General features: G+C 43.2%; 1 protein-coding gene across 2 annotated transcripts in view; it reads left to right on the forward strand.

The window, feature by feature from the left end:
• Positions 1 to 4948: 4948 nt before the first annotated feature.
• Positions 4949 to 15754, forward strand: part of kctd13 (potassium channel tetramerization domain containing 13) — a 36053-nt gene continuing 25247 nt past the window's right edge. For both annotated transcript variants that reach the window (XM_014192149.2, XM_014192151.2), the window contains exon 1: positions 4949 to 5203. The gene's annotated coding sequence lies outside the window, so the exon portion shown is untranslated. The remainder of the gene's footprint in view (positions 5204 to 15754) is intronic.

Genomic DNA, 15754 nt, shown 5'->3' on the forward strand with positions numbered 1-15754 from the left:
TAACCGCTTACTGACTAAACACTTACTTTACTGCATCATTGTAGCATGTTTACTAACGCATTAGTTCTGTTAGCTATGTTGACTAGGACGTTACTTTAGCTAATATGGGGACAATGATGTAGGCTGTGTGTTGCAGTTATGACATGGTTTGGCTTGGAAAGTTTTTTTCGTCTGGTCACGTACAGCTGATATGTTGTGCATTCAAGTCCACAAAGGAAAGGAAAGGAAAAAGTGAGAGGAGGAGAGCGTATAGAGGTGAGAAGGAACCAATGTAAAGAGGGTTTCAGGTTGGATATTCGCCAGATATTTTCGCTTTCAAACCTCAATAGCTTTCAAACCACTTAAGCCACAAACTCCAAATCAGTGTCAGGATGTTGTAAAAATTGCGCACAACATTGCACATGTCTTATTTTCACGTTTTGGACATTAATTCGCTTCCCAAAGCTAATAAACATGTGGAAATATGAGCAGCATTCCGTATTCCTAGTTGAATTAATTAGGGAGCGTAAACAAAGTACAAACTTTTTTACATTTGAATTTCAATAGGTCCTTGGTCATGTGACCTACTGACCTCAACCAAGGTTCAGAATGTCCACTGACTAGCCTTCTATATTGCACACCCTTTTGTTTGTCCCTTTTCATCTCAGGTGATTTTGCATGAATTTTTCAACATTTTACATTTCAATAGCTCCTTGGTCATGTGACCTACTGACCTCAAACAAGGTTCAGAATGTACATTCAGTGGGCCTACACATTGCAAAAGGTGCCACTGAGTGTACATTCTAAACCTTGTTTGAGGTCAGTAGGTCACATGACCAAGGAGGTATTGAAATTCGAAAGTTTACAAAATTAATGTAAAATAATTTGAGATGAAAATGGACAAACTAAAGGGTGTACAATATAGAAGGGTAGTCAGTGGATATTCTGGAAGTAGTTTGAGGGTTGTAGGTCACATGACCAAGGAGTTGTTGAAATTAACTTCTCTAGGGCCAGTGGGACGATTTCGTCCCACCTACGTAACAGCCAGTGGAATCCCGTGGCGCGTTATTCAAATACCTTAGAAATGCTATTACTTCAATTTCTCAAACATATGACTATTTTACACAATTTTAAAGACAAGACTCTCGTTAATCTAACCACACTGTCCGATTTCAAAAAGGCTTTACAACGAAACATTAGATTATGTAAGCAGAGTACCCAGCCAGAAATAATCAGACACCCATTTTTCAAGCTAGCATATAATGTCACATAAACCCAAACCACAGCTAAATGCAGCACTAACCTTTGATGATCTTCATCAGATGACAACCCTAGGACATTATGTTATACAATACATGCATGTTTTGTTCAATCAAGTTCATATTTATATCAAAAACCTGCTTTTTATATTAGCATGTGACGTTCAGAACTAGCATACCCCCCCCCCCCCCGCAAACTTCCGGTGAATTTACTAAATTACTCACGATAAACGTTCACAAAAAACATAACAATTATTTTAAGAATTATAGATACAGAACTCCTCTATGCACTCGCTATGTCTGATTTTAAAATAGCTTTTCGGTGAAAGCACATTTTGCAATATTCTAAGTAGATAGCCCGTCATCACAGGGCTAGCTATTTACACACCCACCAAGTTTAGCCCTCACCAAAGTCAGATTTACTATAAGAAAAATGTTTTTGCTGTTCTTCGTCAGAATGCACTCCCAGGACTTTTACTTCAATAACAAATGTTGGTTTGGTCCCAAATAATCCATAGTTATATCCAAATAGCGGCGTTTTGTTTGTGCGTTCAAGACACTATCCGAAAGGGTAAATAAGGGTTACGCGCCCGACGCGTTTCGTGACAAAAAAATTCTAAATATTCCATTACCGTACTTCAAAGCATGTCAACCGCTGTTTAAAATCAATTTTTATGCAATTTTTCTCGTAAAAAAGCGATAATATTCCGACCGGGAATCTGTGTTTTAGTTCAAAGAGAGAGAAAGTAAAAACATGAGGTCACCCTGTGCACGCGCCTCAGTCTGATGGTCCTCTGATCGGCCACTTACCAAAGGCGCTAAAGTTTTTCAGCCAGCGGCTGGAATTACATCATTCAGCTTTTTCCCGGGTTCTGAGAGCCTATGGGAGCCGTAGGAAGTGTCACGTTACAGCAAAGATCCTAAATTTTCAATAAACAGAGCCAAGAAGCCCAAGGAATGGTCAGAGAGGGTACTTCCTGTACAGAATCTTCTCAGGTTTTTGCCTGCCATATGAGTTCTGTTATACTCACAGACACCATTCAAACAGTTTTAGAAACTTTAGGGTGTTTTCTATCCAAAGCCAATAATTATATGCATGTTATAGTTTCTGGGCAGTAGTAATAACCAGATTAAATCGGGTACGTTTTTTATCCGGCCGTGTAAATACTGCCCCCTAGCCCTAACAGGTTAAAAAGTTAGAAAAATCCATGTAAAAACGTGTGAGATGAAAATGGACAACTAAAGGGTGTGCAATATAGAAGGGTAGTCAGTGGACATTCTGAACCTTGGTTGAGTCCAGTAAGTCACATGACCAAGGAGCTATTGAATTTAGAACGTTTAAAAAATGTATGTTTAATCGTGTGAGATGAAAATAGACAAACAAAAGGGTGTGTTACATATACGGTTACTCAGTGGATATTCTGAAAGTAGCTTGAGGGTTGTAGGTCATATGACTAAGGAGCTATTGAAATTTGAAACTTTTATTGTAAAATCTCATGAGATGCAAATGGACAAACAGAAGGGTGTGCAATGTGTAGGCCCACTGAGTGTACATTATGAACCTTGTTTGAGGTGTGTGGGTCACATGACCAAAGCGCAATTGAATTAAAAAAATTAAAATAAATAATTTAAAATATTGCTAGATGTAAATCCCCCCAAAATTGTGTGCAATATGTGTCTCTGCCATCGGGGTAGTTAGAACCCATTTTGAAAGTTTTAGGAGTAATGGTTAAAGAGATATTGAAATTAGAAAAATATGATTCGTTACTATGTTGACGGTCCCTAACTGCTGTTGGTGGACGTAAGGAAAACTACAGGCGAATATCCGTTGAATGTCTAACCTGAATTTGTCTTTACCTCGGTCGAGAACCGATACAATGTGGTGTTTACGCATGATCATGTGTGTATTAATTCCGCCGATTCTGTTGAAAAACTTTTCTTAAACGGAAGCAAACGAAACGGGGATACAAATGCCAGAATTTGTCCTATAGAAACTATTGTTTGCAACTGTTGGACTAATGATTACAAGGCGGTATTGAATGTGTCACTGTCTGTCCATGTGTCACTGTCTGTCACCTTAAAAATGTATCTCGACCTGTATGCACCTACGTTCATTCACAGGCTAGGTTGTAGCAACCTCATGATGGGTATAGGGAAAATTTGAGTATCATATAGTAGCCTAAACCTATCGATGTTACATTGAATGGAATATGAATGACAGTAATCCAATATGCTGTAATAGAAATAAGACCATGCTCATGAAAAAAAAAGCAGCATCCCTCATCATAAACAGCACTGACAGCCACTGATAACAAGACATATACTTGGAATACGTAGGAGGAATGGAGGGGAAAAGGAGAGGCAGAGGAGGTCTGAGAGAGAGAGGGAGGAAGAGGGTGAGCTTGAGTCGGTAAAAAATTTAGGGAAAAAGGGAGATGGTTTGTTTTGGAAGAATGAAGAAAGTGTAAGCAGGGTGAGATGAAGACAGGAGGTATCGGAGGTGGTAGGTGTGTTGAAGTTCCCGGAGCCGAGGCTTGCACCGAGGGTCAGGATAAAGATGAGTCTGTGACAGTTGGAGTGACCCTTGCCTTTTGGCTGATCCCTTTGTGGTTTCAAGGTGGGTGAAAACAGAATTGGGTGCTGTGGATTCGGTAACCAAAGGTGGTCTTGTGATAATTGTTTGTGTTTCTGCTGGTCAGAGGGAGAAGGTGCTCTGCGTTAAATGAATGGGGGCAAGAAATTTGAATTGTTTTGCTTTCAAGAAAAGGGTGCCATTGAAAGGAGTGATTACTGAGGTAGCAGTAAATGTAAAAGTTGACCAACAGAAGGGGAAGATTGCCGGTGTTTGTGACGCTCGTCGTTTGGTGCGACGCAGACAGGGTGGCGTGAGTGGTGGAACAGAAGAGTCATTGTCTGTTCTTTTGACTTTTGATGTTGAGTCTTTGCCCGACAAAGTGATGTTAGGATATATAAGTTATGCTGTACGAGCTTTTGTGGTGAATACATTACCTTGTTACAGGTGTCAAGCTTATGGGCATGTGACAGCAGTATGTAGGAGGGAGGTTCCTAGGTGTGAGAAGTGTGCAGAAGGGCATGAGACAAAATAATGTGTAGCATTGGGAAAAGTAGTGGTATGTGTTAATTGTAGGGGTGCCCATGGGGCTGGTGATCAGAAGTGTCCTGTGCGAGAGAGGCAGGTTGAGGTTTCCAGGGTTAGAGTAGTGCAGAAGTTGTCATATGCTGAGACAGTGAAGAAAGTAGAGGAAGATGGGTCAAGGGGGAGGGATCATGAGAGGAGTGGTGTGAGTAGTAGGTCTGTACCAGTACAGAGGGATAGGTCAACAAGTGATATATGTTTCAGTAAGATTGGATTTTTAGCATTTATAGCAATGGTTATCAACTGTACTGCAGGGATGGAACATAGGTCGCAGAAAATTGAGGTTGTGGTGGCAGCTTCAGAGAGGTATTTGGGTGTGCGAGACATATGAGTAACAGGGTGTGTTAAGTGGTGGTGTCCCATCCTTTCAGGTTGTTGGCCTGAGGTAGGACTAAATATATTTAAATAGTGGAGTAGGATGGTGTTATTCTTTTTGTGAGTGTAGTGTTAGATGTGAGGGTATTTGTTTACTTATGCATATATTTTTTTTAAAGCAAAGTATACGGGAGTTGTACTCCAGTCTACTAGGTGGCGGTAATGCAACATTTATTGGAGGCCAAACGTTGTTAAACCTCATCGAAGAATAAGCTAATCTTGTCGATGGTGTTAGCTAGTCAAGCAAGCTAAGCATGTCAAAATGACCTCGTCCTAATTAACCACAGTATTTACCTAATTCGTACAACTAGCTAGCAACCTTGTTAAGTGTTTTCTTTTTCCGTTGTTTTAAATTCTCATTTTAATAGCATTGGAGATTTGGAACCACCACAAAAGTTAACAGCTAATGTTAGCTAGCAATTCGGCTAGCCTGGTGAGTACGTTAGCTAGCTAACGGCTTGCCTTTAGCATCCAACCAGAGACGGTACGGTAGCTTGAAACTAACGTTAGTAAATGTAACTAGCTAGGTAACAAGCCAAATACTAATTAGCAAGTTAACTAGTGTGATTTTAGCGAGCTACTTTGCTGTCTTCCATGTGTCTAGCAAGATGCCTTGCAGTGTCTGGAAAGCTAGCTAGCTAGCAGTTAACGTTACCCATTACAATTTAACCTGGACATGATGATACTGCCCTAGAAGTAGGCAGGGCAAACACCCAAAATCGTCAAAATAAATTAAATCACAGCACGTTTTTGGACTCATCCAGTAGTTTTACCTGATTAAGTAGTAACACTACCACTGGAAACTACTGTAGATTATAATTTAACATGAAGAAAAAATGTGACTTGCTTCAGCTTTTTGAAATAATTTGTGGCCACTCCTCAATTGTCCAGTTTTTGATCGGTACCAGAGAGTAATTCTGTTCTGATTTCAGATTTAAATAGCAGAGTAGAGGAAGATTTCATATGCTCTCATTTTGTGTAATTTGTTGGGAAAGTGGTCAAAGTAGTTGATTTGTGTTAAAAGTAACATTTGTTTATAGTGAATGGAATGTTGGGAGTGATGTCACAATGGGACCTTTTAGAGGTGTAAAAGCTATCAAAAAGTTGTATGCAAGCACACTATTCCAGACCAGTCTACACGTTTTAAAGTTAAAAAGACATTACTAGCTTAAACGGTGTAAGAGGAGTAGCCTTGAAAATAATAACTATAAATCGGAACTAATTATTGCAATATTAAAAGTTTAATGTACATTTTTATTTTATTTTTTACTTTTCACCCGGTTTTCTCCCCAATTTTGTTATAGCCAATTGGTAGTTACAGTCATGTCCCAACACTGCAACTCCCGTACGGACTTGGGAGAGGCGAAGGTCGAGAGCCATGCGTCCTCCGAAACACAACCCTGCCAAGCCGCATTACTTCTTGACACACTGCTCGCTTAACCCGGAAGCCAGCCGCACCAATGTGTTGTCGGAAACACCGTACAACTGGCAACAGAAATCAGCGTGCATGCGCCGAGCCCACCACAAGGAGTTGCTAGAGCGCGATGGGACAAGGACATCCCGGCAGGCCAAACCGTCCCCTAACCTGGACAACGCTGGGCCAATTGTGCACCACCTCATGGGTCTCCCGGTCACGGCCGGCTACGACACAGCCTGGGATCAAACCCGGGTCTGTAGTGACGCCTCTAGCACTGCGATGCAGTGCCTTAGACCGGTGTGCCACTCGGGAGGCAAAAGTTACATTCCTAAAACTTAAGTTGAAAATGACGGTGTCGCTGCTTCCTGTTGACTAGACATTTTGATAAATAGCCCAATGTAAAACAGTTTAAGTGTCCAGAATCAATAACCAATATGCAGAAATATGCACATCCTATTAAAACTAATACAGCTAAAATATGTGAATGTGTACATCACTAGTTAGAGGACAATTTGTAGAAGACGGCTAGCTACATTTTGAAGTGTTGCATTTTTATTCAAGTGGGTCACCAACGCGGTAAGTGTAATGCAACACTTTTTTTGTTAATCACTTCCATCGATTTCACGCTGAAATCAATAGAACAGGGGGTGTACAGCTGTTTAAACTAACACTATTCAAAGGCCACAGGGAAACTTGGAATACCCTATATACATGGTTGTTTAGATGAGGATTTGTAGAAGCCTTCTACAATCTAAATGGAGTGTACAAATCATTAGGAACACCTGTTTTTTCCATTAGACTGGCCAGTTGAATCCATGTGAAAGCTGTGATCCTTTATTGAGGTCACCTGTTAAATCCACTTCAATCAGTGTAGATGAAGGGGAGACAGGTTTAAAGAAAGATTTTTAAGTCTTGAGACAATTGAGACATGGATTGGGTATGTGTGCCATTCGGAGGGTGAATTGACAAGACAAAATATTTAAGTACCTTTGAACGGGGTGTGGTAGTGCCAGGTGCACCGGTTTAAGTGTGTGAAGAACTGCAACGCTGCTGGGTTTTTCACGCTCAACAGTTTCCTGTGTGTATTAATGGTCCACCACCCAAAGGACATCCAGCCAATTTGACACCACTCTGGGAAGCATTGGAGTCAATTCAAATTTTATTTGTCACATGCCATGAAATGCTTACTTACAAGCCCTTAATCATCAAAGCAGTTTTAAGAATATAGTTACAAAAATAAAAAGTGAGGCTGTATGCAGAGGGAACTGGTACCGAGTCAATGTGTGGGGATACAGGTTAGTCGAGGTAATTGTACATGTAGGTAGTGGTAAAGTGACTATTCATAGATAATAAACAGGGAGTAGCAGTACTGTAAGAAAAAAGGGAGGGTGGCCATTTGTTTAATTGTTCAGCAGACTTATGGCTTGGGGGCAGAAACTTAAGGTGCCTTTTGGACCTAGACTTTGCGCTCTGGTACCGCTTGCTGTGCTGTAGCAGAGAAAAGTCTATGACTTGGGTGACTGAAGTCTGACAATTTTTTGGGCCTTCCTCTGACACCACCTAGTATATAGGTCCTGGATTGCAGGAAGCTTGGCCCGGTGATGTACTGGGCCATACGCACTACCCTCTGTAGCGCCTTACGGTCGGATGCCGAGCAGTTGCCATACCAGGTGGTGATGCAACCGATCAGGATGCTCTCAATCGTGCAGCTGTATAACTTTTTGAAGATCTGGGGACCCATGCCAAATATTTTCAGTGTCCTGAGGGGGAAAAGGCGTTGTCGTGCCCTCTTCACAACTTTCTTGGTGTGTTTGGGCCATGATAGTTTGTTGGTGTTGTGGACACCAAGGAACTTGAAACTCTCGACCCGCTCCACTACAGCCCCATCGATGTGAATGGGGGGCCTGTTCAGCCCTCTTCTTGTAGTCCATGATCGTCTCCTTTGTCTTGCTCACGTTGAAGGAGAGGTTGTTGTCCTGGCACCACACTGTCTCATTGTTGTCAGTGATCAGGCCTACCACCGTTGTGTCGTCAGCAAACTTAATGATGGTGTTGGAGTCGTGCTTGGTCATGCAGTTGTGGGTGAACATGGAGTACAGGAGGGGACTAAGCACGCACCCCTTAGGGGCCCCTGTGTTAATTATAAGCGTGGCAGATATAGTTGCCTATTCTTACCACCTGGGGGCGGCCGGTCAGGAAGTCCAGGATCCAATTGCAGAGGGAGGTGTTTAGTCCCAGGGTCCTTAGCTTAGTGATGAGCTTTGAGGGCACTATGGTGTTGAACGCTGAGCTGCAGTCAATGAACAGGATTCTCACATGGGTGTTCCTTTTGTCCAGGTGGGAAAGGGCAATGTGGAGTGCGATTGAGATTGCATCATCTGTGGATCTGTTGGGGCGGTATGCGAATTGGAGTGGGTCTAGGGTTTCTGGGATGATGGTGTTGATGTGAGCCATGACCAGCCTTTCAATGCACTTAATGGCTACTGACGTGAGTGCTACTGAGCGGTAGCCATTTAGGCAGGTTACCTTCGCTTTCTGGGCACAGGGACTATGGTGGTCTGCTTGAAACATGTAGCTATTTCAGACTCCATCATGTACAGGTTGCAAATGTCAGTGAAGACACTTGCCAGTTGGTCTGCGCATGCTCCGTGTATTCGTCCTGGTAATCTGTCTGGCCCTGCTGCCTTGTGAATGTTTACCTGTTTAAATGTCTTGCTCACATCGGCTACAGATGCATGGGCCAGCATCCCTGGGATTGCTTTCGACACCTTGTAGAGTCCATGCCTGACGGATTGAGGCTGTTCTGAAATGCAACACAACATTACGAAGGTGTTCCTAATGTTTTTTTTAGTCTTTTGTACATTAATTAGATATGGCAAAATAATTAAATCAGATATACTTCTCACTACTTTAACCATTTTGAGATGATAAAAGGCTACTAAGCACAATTTAACCCGGCGCTCCAGACTAGAGCGTCCATTGGGTTTGTGCAGCAGGCTGAACGTTTGACATCCCTACTAGAAGGCAGGTTTCTGACGAAAGTAGAGGGATCGCTAGCTAACGTTACCTACTCGGCTAGAGTGCAGTATCTCTAACTTAAAGTATCTAAAGCCAGGATAGCTAACTACTTGTCTGATCTGTTTATATAATGCAAGCGCTTTCCAAAAGAATGTGACACCTGCTCGTCGAACATCTTCCAAAATCATGGGCACTAATATGGAGTTGGTCCCCCCCACTTTGCTTCTATGACATCCTCCACTCTTCTGGGAAGGCTTTCCACTCGATGTTGAAACATTGCTGCGGGGACTTGCTTCCATTCAGCCACAAGTGTTAGTGAGGTCGGGCACTGATGTTGGGCGATTAGGCCTAGCTCTCAGTCGGCGTTCCAGTTCATCCCAAAGTTAATGGGGTTGAGGTCAGGGCTCTGTGCAGGCCAGTCAAGTTCTTCCACACAGATCTTGACAAACCATTTCTGTATGGAGCTCGCTATGTGCACGGGGGCATTATTATGCTGAAAAAGGAAAGGGTCTTCATAACCTCTGGCCTGCTGGCCCCCCTACCTCTGAGGAAGCACAGTTCCCGCTCAGCCCAGTCAAAACTGTTCGCTGCTCTGACACCCCAATGGTGGAACAAGCTCCCTCACGACGCCAGGACAGCGGAGTCAATCACCACCTTCCGGAGACACCTGAAACCCCACCTCTTTAAGGAATACCTGGGATAGGATAAAGTAATCCTTCTAACCCCCCCCCTTAAAAGATTTAGATGCACTATTGTAAAGTGGTTGTTCCACTGGATATCATAAGGTGAATGCACCAATTTGTAAGTCGCTCTGGATAAGAGCGTCTGCTAAATGACTTAAATGTAAATGTAAATAACTGTTCCAACAAAGTTGGAAGCACAGAGTCCCCACTCCAGCCGACACTTGGCATTGCGCATGGTGATCTTAGGCTTGTGTGCAGCTGCTCGGCCAATGAAGACCCATTTCATGAAGCTCCAGACGAACAGTTCTTGTGCTGATGTTGCTTCCAGAAGCAGTTTGTAACTCTGTAGTGAGTGTTGCAACCGAGGACAAGGGCTGTCCCCAACTGAAAACAAAAATTGTGGTCGACTGAATGTCAATTTTTTTAACTTATTTTTCCATATGTAGACATACCCTATGTGTTTTAATAACATCAACTATGTGCGTTGAGCTTGTCTGATGCTTTACGCTTACGGTTTGATACCTCGAGGGTGCTAGAGATCGAGGTAACCAGAAGGAAAACAAATGTAACCTGACCGAACTATTCTCCTCCTGCCCCTGCTGGCTTTCACATATTCTGCCATTACTCTCCAGAAGTTTCCAATAATAAGGCTACATGAGGAGTCTGCAACCTTTCTGATGTGAAATGCAATTTTTTTTCTACCGATCCAGTTATGGTTTTCATATGCACATTTTTGCGAAACAGTTTAATTTAATTTATAATAACGTTTTCATATCTAAAAATCATTCATGTGGTTAATCAATTCTATCCAAATTAAATGAAAATGATACTTTTTAGGTTTAACTTCTATTGCCATCTATGTAAAAATTGCCTACATAAAGCCCCCCACCCCCCAAAAAAATTGCTGCCTGCAGGTAGAAAATATACAGATTAAAAATGTCCTATATATCACATTGGCTGCACATGGCCTGTCTGCAACGAACTTGAAAACATTGTATCGACTATTGACTTGGATCTGGCCAAAAGCTTGCATCAAAATATTCACATTTTGTACTGCTTGAGCTCCTATTAGCTCAAGAGTATTGTGGAGCTCCTGCACCTAAATATAAACAGTACCAGCACCCAATATGAGTACCGGAACTGTTTTCAGTCCAAGTCGAGCACTGATAAGAAGCCTATTTCATGACTTTTCCACTGGATCAGAGCATGTCATTTCTTTCCTTTCACGCTGAGTGGTTATCAAAAGGGAGAGAGCTGGAAAGATTTTTCAAATATAGTGAGGAACTATTGTAATTCTCAATGGATGTAAAAACATACTGTTTGCTTTCTGTTTGAGGTGAATAAAACATTACTTTGAGAAACTCCACAGGTCATTAGTGGTGGTGCGTTAAGCCAATCAGAAATACTATCAGATCTCCAAATGGGCACATTTATATTAGAGGTCGACCGATTGATATGAACTCAGCAAAAAAAGAAACATCCCTTTTTCAGGACCCTGTCTTTAAAAGATGATTAGTAAAAATCCAAATAACTTCACAGATCTTCATTGTAAAGGGTTTAAACACTGTTTCCCATGCTTGTTCAATGAACCATAAACAATTAATGAACATGCACCTGTGGAACGGCCTTTAAGACACCAACAGCTTACAGACGGTAGGCAATTAAGGTCACAGTTATAAAAAATGAGGACACTAAAGAGGCCTTTCTACGGACTCTGATAAACACACACAAAAAAAGATGCCCAGGGTCCCTGCTCATCTGCGTGAACGTGCCTTAGGCATGCTGCAAGGAGGCATGAGAACTGCAGATGTGGCCAGGGCAATAAATTGCAATGTCCGTACTGTGAGACGCCAAAGACAGCGCTACAGGGAAACAGAACAGGCAGCTGATCGTGCTCGCAGACCACGTGTAACAACACCTGCACAGGATCGGTACATCCAAACATCACACCTGTGGGACAGGTACAGGATGGCAACAACCACTGCCCGCGTTACACCAGGAACGCACAATCCCTTCATCAGTGCTCAGACTGTCCGCAATAGGCTGAGAGAGGCTGGACTGAGGGCTTGTAGGCCTGTTGTAAGGCAGGTCCTCACCAGACATCACCGGCAACAACATTACCTATGGGCACAAACCCATCGTCGCTGGACCAGACAGGACTGGCAAGAAGTGCTCTTCACTGACGAGTCACGGTTTTGTCTCACCGGGGGTGATGGTCGGATTCGCGTTTATTGTCGAATGAGCGTTACACCGAGACTCTGGAGTAGGATCGAGTTGGAGGGTCCGTCATGGTCTGGGGCGGTGTGTCACAGCATCATCGGACTGAGCTTGTTGTCATTGCAGGCAATCTCAACGCTGTGCATTGTGGTACCCTTCCTGCAGGCTCATCCTGACATGCCCCTCCAGCATGACAATGCCACCAGCCATACTGCTTGTTCTGTGCGTGATTTCCTGCAAGACAGGAATGTCAGTGCTCAGCCATGGCCAGCGACGAGCCCGGATCTCAATCCCATTGAGCACATCTGGGACCTGTTGGATTGGAGGGTGAGGGCTAGGGCCATTCCCCCCCCAGAAATGTCTGAGAACTTGCAGGTGCCTTGGTGGAAGAGTGGGGTAACATCTCGCAGCAAGAACTGGAACATTTGGTGCAGTCCATGAGGAGATGCGCTGCAGTACTTAATGCAGCTGGTGGCCACACCAGATACTGAGTGTTACTTTTGATTTTGACCCCCCCCTTTGTTCAGGGATACTATTCAATAGCTTTTTAGTCACATGTCTGTGGAACTTGTTCAGTTTGTCTCAGTTGTTGAATCTTAAGTTTGCTGAAAATAAGCGCAGTTGACAGTGAGAGGACGTTTCTTTTTTTGCTGAGTTTATATACACTACCGTTCAAATGTTTGGGGTGATTTAGAACTTTCCTTGTTCTTGAAAGAAAAGCAAAAAAAAAATGTCCGTTTTTAAAATAACGTCAAATTGATCGGAAATACAGTGTAGACATTGTTAATTTTTTAAATGACTGTTGTGGCTGGAAACGGCAGGTATTTAATGGAACATCTACATAGGCGTACAGAGGCCCATTATCAGCAACCATCACTCCTGTGTTCCAATGGCGGTTGTGTTAGCCTTTTAGAATTATAAACTTGGATTAGAAAACCCTTTTACAATTTTGTTAGCACAGCTGAAAACTGTTCTGATTAAAGAAGCAATAAAACTGGCCTTCTTTAGACTAGTTGAGTATCTGGAGCTTTAGCATTTGTGGGTTCGATTACAGGCTCAAAATGGCCAGAAACGAAGACCTTTCTTCTGAAACTCGTCAGTCTATTCTTGTTCTGAAAAATGAAGGCTATTTCATGTGAGAAATTGCCAAGAAACTGAAGATCTCGTGCAACGCTGTGTACTACTCCCTGCACAGACAGTGCAAACTGGCTAACCAGAATAGAAAGAGGAGTGGGAGGCCCTGGTGCACAACTGAGCAAGAGGACAAGTACATTAGTGTCTGGTTTTGAGAAACAGACTCCTCAAAAGTCCTCAACTAGCAGCTTCATTAAATAGTACCCGCAAAACACCAGTCTCAACATCAACAGTGAAGAGGCGACTCTGGGATGCTGGCATTCTAGGCAGAGTTGCAAATAAAAGCCATATCTCAGACTGGCCAATAAAAAGAAAAGATTTAAGATGGGCAAAAGAACACACACTGGACAGAGATATGGCTTTTTCTTTGCAACTCTGCCTAGATGGCCAGCATCCTGCAGTACGTGAACAATGGTGGATATCTTGAAGCATGTCGGGACAACCGACTGGGATAGGGAGAGATTGAGTATGTCCATAAACACTCCAGCCAGCTGGTCTGCACATGCTCTGAGGAAGCGGCTGGGGGTGCCGTCTGGGCCGGCAGCCTTGCGAGGGTTAACACACTTAAATGTTTTACTCCCGTCGGCCACAGAGGATAGCCCACAGTCCTTGGTAACGGGCCACGTCTGTGGCACTGTTATCCTCAATGCGGGCGACGGTGTTTAGCTTGTGCGGAAGCAAGACGTCGGTATCCGAGTCGTGGCTGGTTTTCCGTTTATAGTCCGTGATTGTCTGTAGATACTGCCACATACGTCTCGTGTCTGAGCCGTTGAATTGCGACTCCACTTTGTCTCTATACTGACGTTTTGCCTGTTTGATTGCCTAACGGAGGGTATAACTACAGTGTTTGTATTCAGCCATATTCCCAGGCACCTTGCCATGGTTAAATGCAATGGTTTGCGCTTTCAGTTTTGCGCGAACTGTCTACTTTCTCTTTTGCAGCTCAAGCAGTTATTCTAGGCAAGGCTCTTCTGTGTCACACAAGTAATTTGCTGAAGGCCTAAGCCTATACTTCGCCATCTACAGGTATAACGTTATTATTGAATGAAGTTCTAAAACAAGCTTTAGACTTTTATTTTGGAAATAAAACTGGATGCTCTAAAGCAACGTTAACTGGTCTGGGCTAGAGTTGCTTGATTTGACTAGCTACGTTCATGTCTTTTGCAGATGCCACAACTGACAAATGTTTGTACGTATAAAAAAAAAGATCTCTAACCCAGTGAAGGGAGACACAAAGTAATTGAACGTGTAAATATTAATTCATAGTCATAACGGAGAGATCTAATTTAACGTTTACATTTCATGTTTCAGCATTGGCTTTTCTTACGATACTAACAATTTATGTGTTTTTTTTTTCTTACGATCCTAACGATACGTACAGTCGTGGCCAAAAGTTTTGAGAATGACACAAATATACATTTTCACAAAGTCTGCTGGCTCAGTTTGTATGATGGCAATTTGCATATACTCCAGAATGTTATGAAGAGTGATCAGATGAATTGCAATTAATTGCAAAGTCCCTCTTTGCCATGCAAATTAACTGAATCCCCCCAAAACATTTCCACTGCATTTCAGCCCTGCCACAAAAGGACCAGCTGACATCATGTCAGTGACTCTCTCGTTAACACGGGTGTGAGTGTTGACGAGGACAAGGCTGGAGATCACTCTGTCATGCTGATTGAGTTCGAATAACAGACTGGAAGCTTCAAAAGGAGGGTGGTGCTCGGAGTCATTGTTCTTCCTATGTCAAACATGGTTACCTGCAAGGAAACGTGTGCTGTCATCATTGCTTTGCACAAAAAGGGCTTCACAGGCAAGGATATTGCTGCCAGTAAGATTGCACCTAAATCGGAATAATCAAGAACTTCAAGGAGAGCGGTTCAATTGTTGTGAAGAAGGCTTCAGGGCGCCCAAGAAAGTCCAGCAAGCGCCAGGACCGTCTCCTAAAGTTGATTCAGCTGCGGTATCGGGGCACCACCAGTACAGAGCTTGCTCAGGAATGGCAGCAGGCAGGTGTGAGTGCATCAGCACGCACAATGAGGCATAGACTTTTGGAGGATGGCCTGGTGTCAAGAAGGGCAGCAACGAAGCCACTTCTCTCCAGGAGAAACATCAGGGACAGACTGATATTCTGCAAAAGGTTAAGGGATTGGACTGCTGATGACTGGGGTAAAGTCATTTTCTCTGCTGAATCCCCTTTCTGATTGTTTGGGGCATCTGGAAAAAAGCTTGTCCGGCGAAGACAAGGTGAGCACTACCATCGGTCCTGTGTCATGCCAACAGTAAAGCACCCTGAGACCATTCATGTGTGGGGTTGCTTCTCAGCCGAGGGAGTGGCTCACTCACAATTTTGCCTAAGATCACAGCCATGAATAAAGAATGGTACCAACACATCCTCCAAGAGCAACATCTCCCAACCATCCAGGAACAGTTTGGTGACGAATAATGCCTTTTCCAGCATGATGGAGCACCTTGCCATAAGGCAAAAGTGATAACTAAGTGGCTTGGGGAACAA

Source organism: Salmo salar, chromosome ssa03, assembly GCF_905237065.1.
Source record: "Salmo salar chromosome ssa03, Ssal_v3.1, whole genome shotgun sequence".
Classification (NCBI taxonomy): domain Eukaryota; kingdom Metazoa; phylum Chordata; class Actinopteri; order Salmoniformes; family Salmonidae; genus Salmo; species Salmo salar.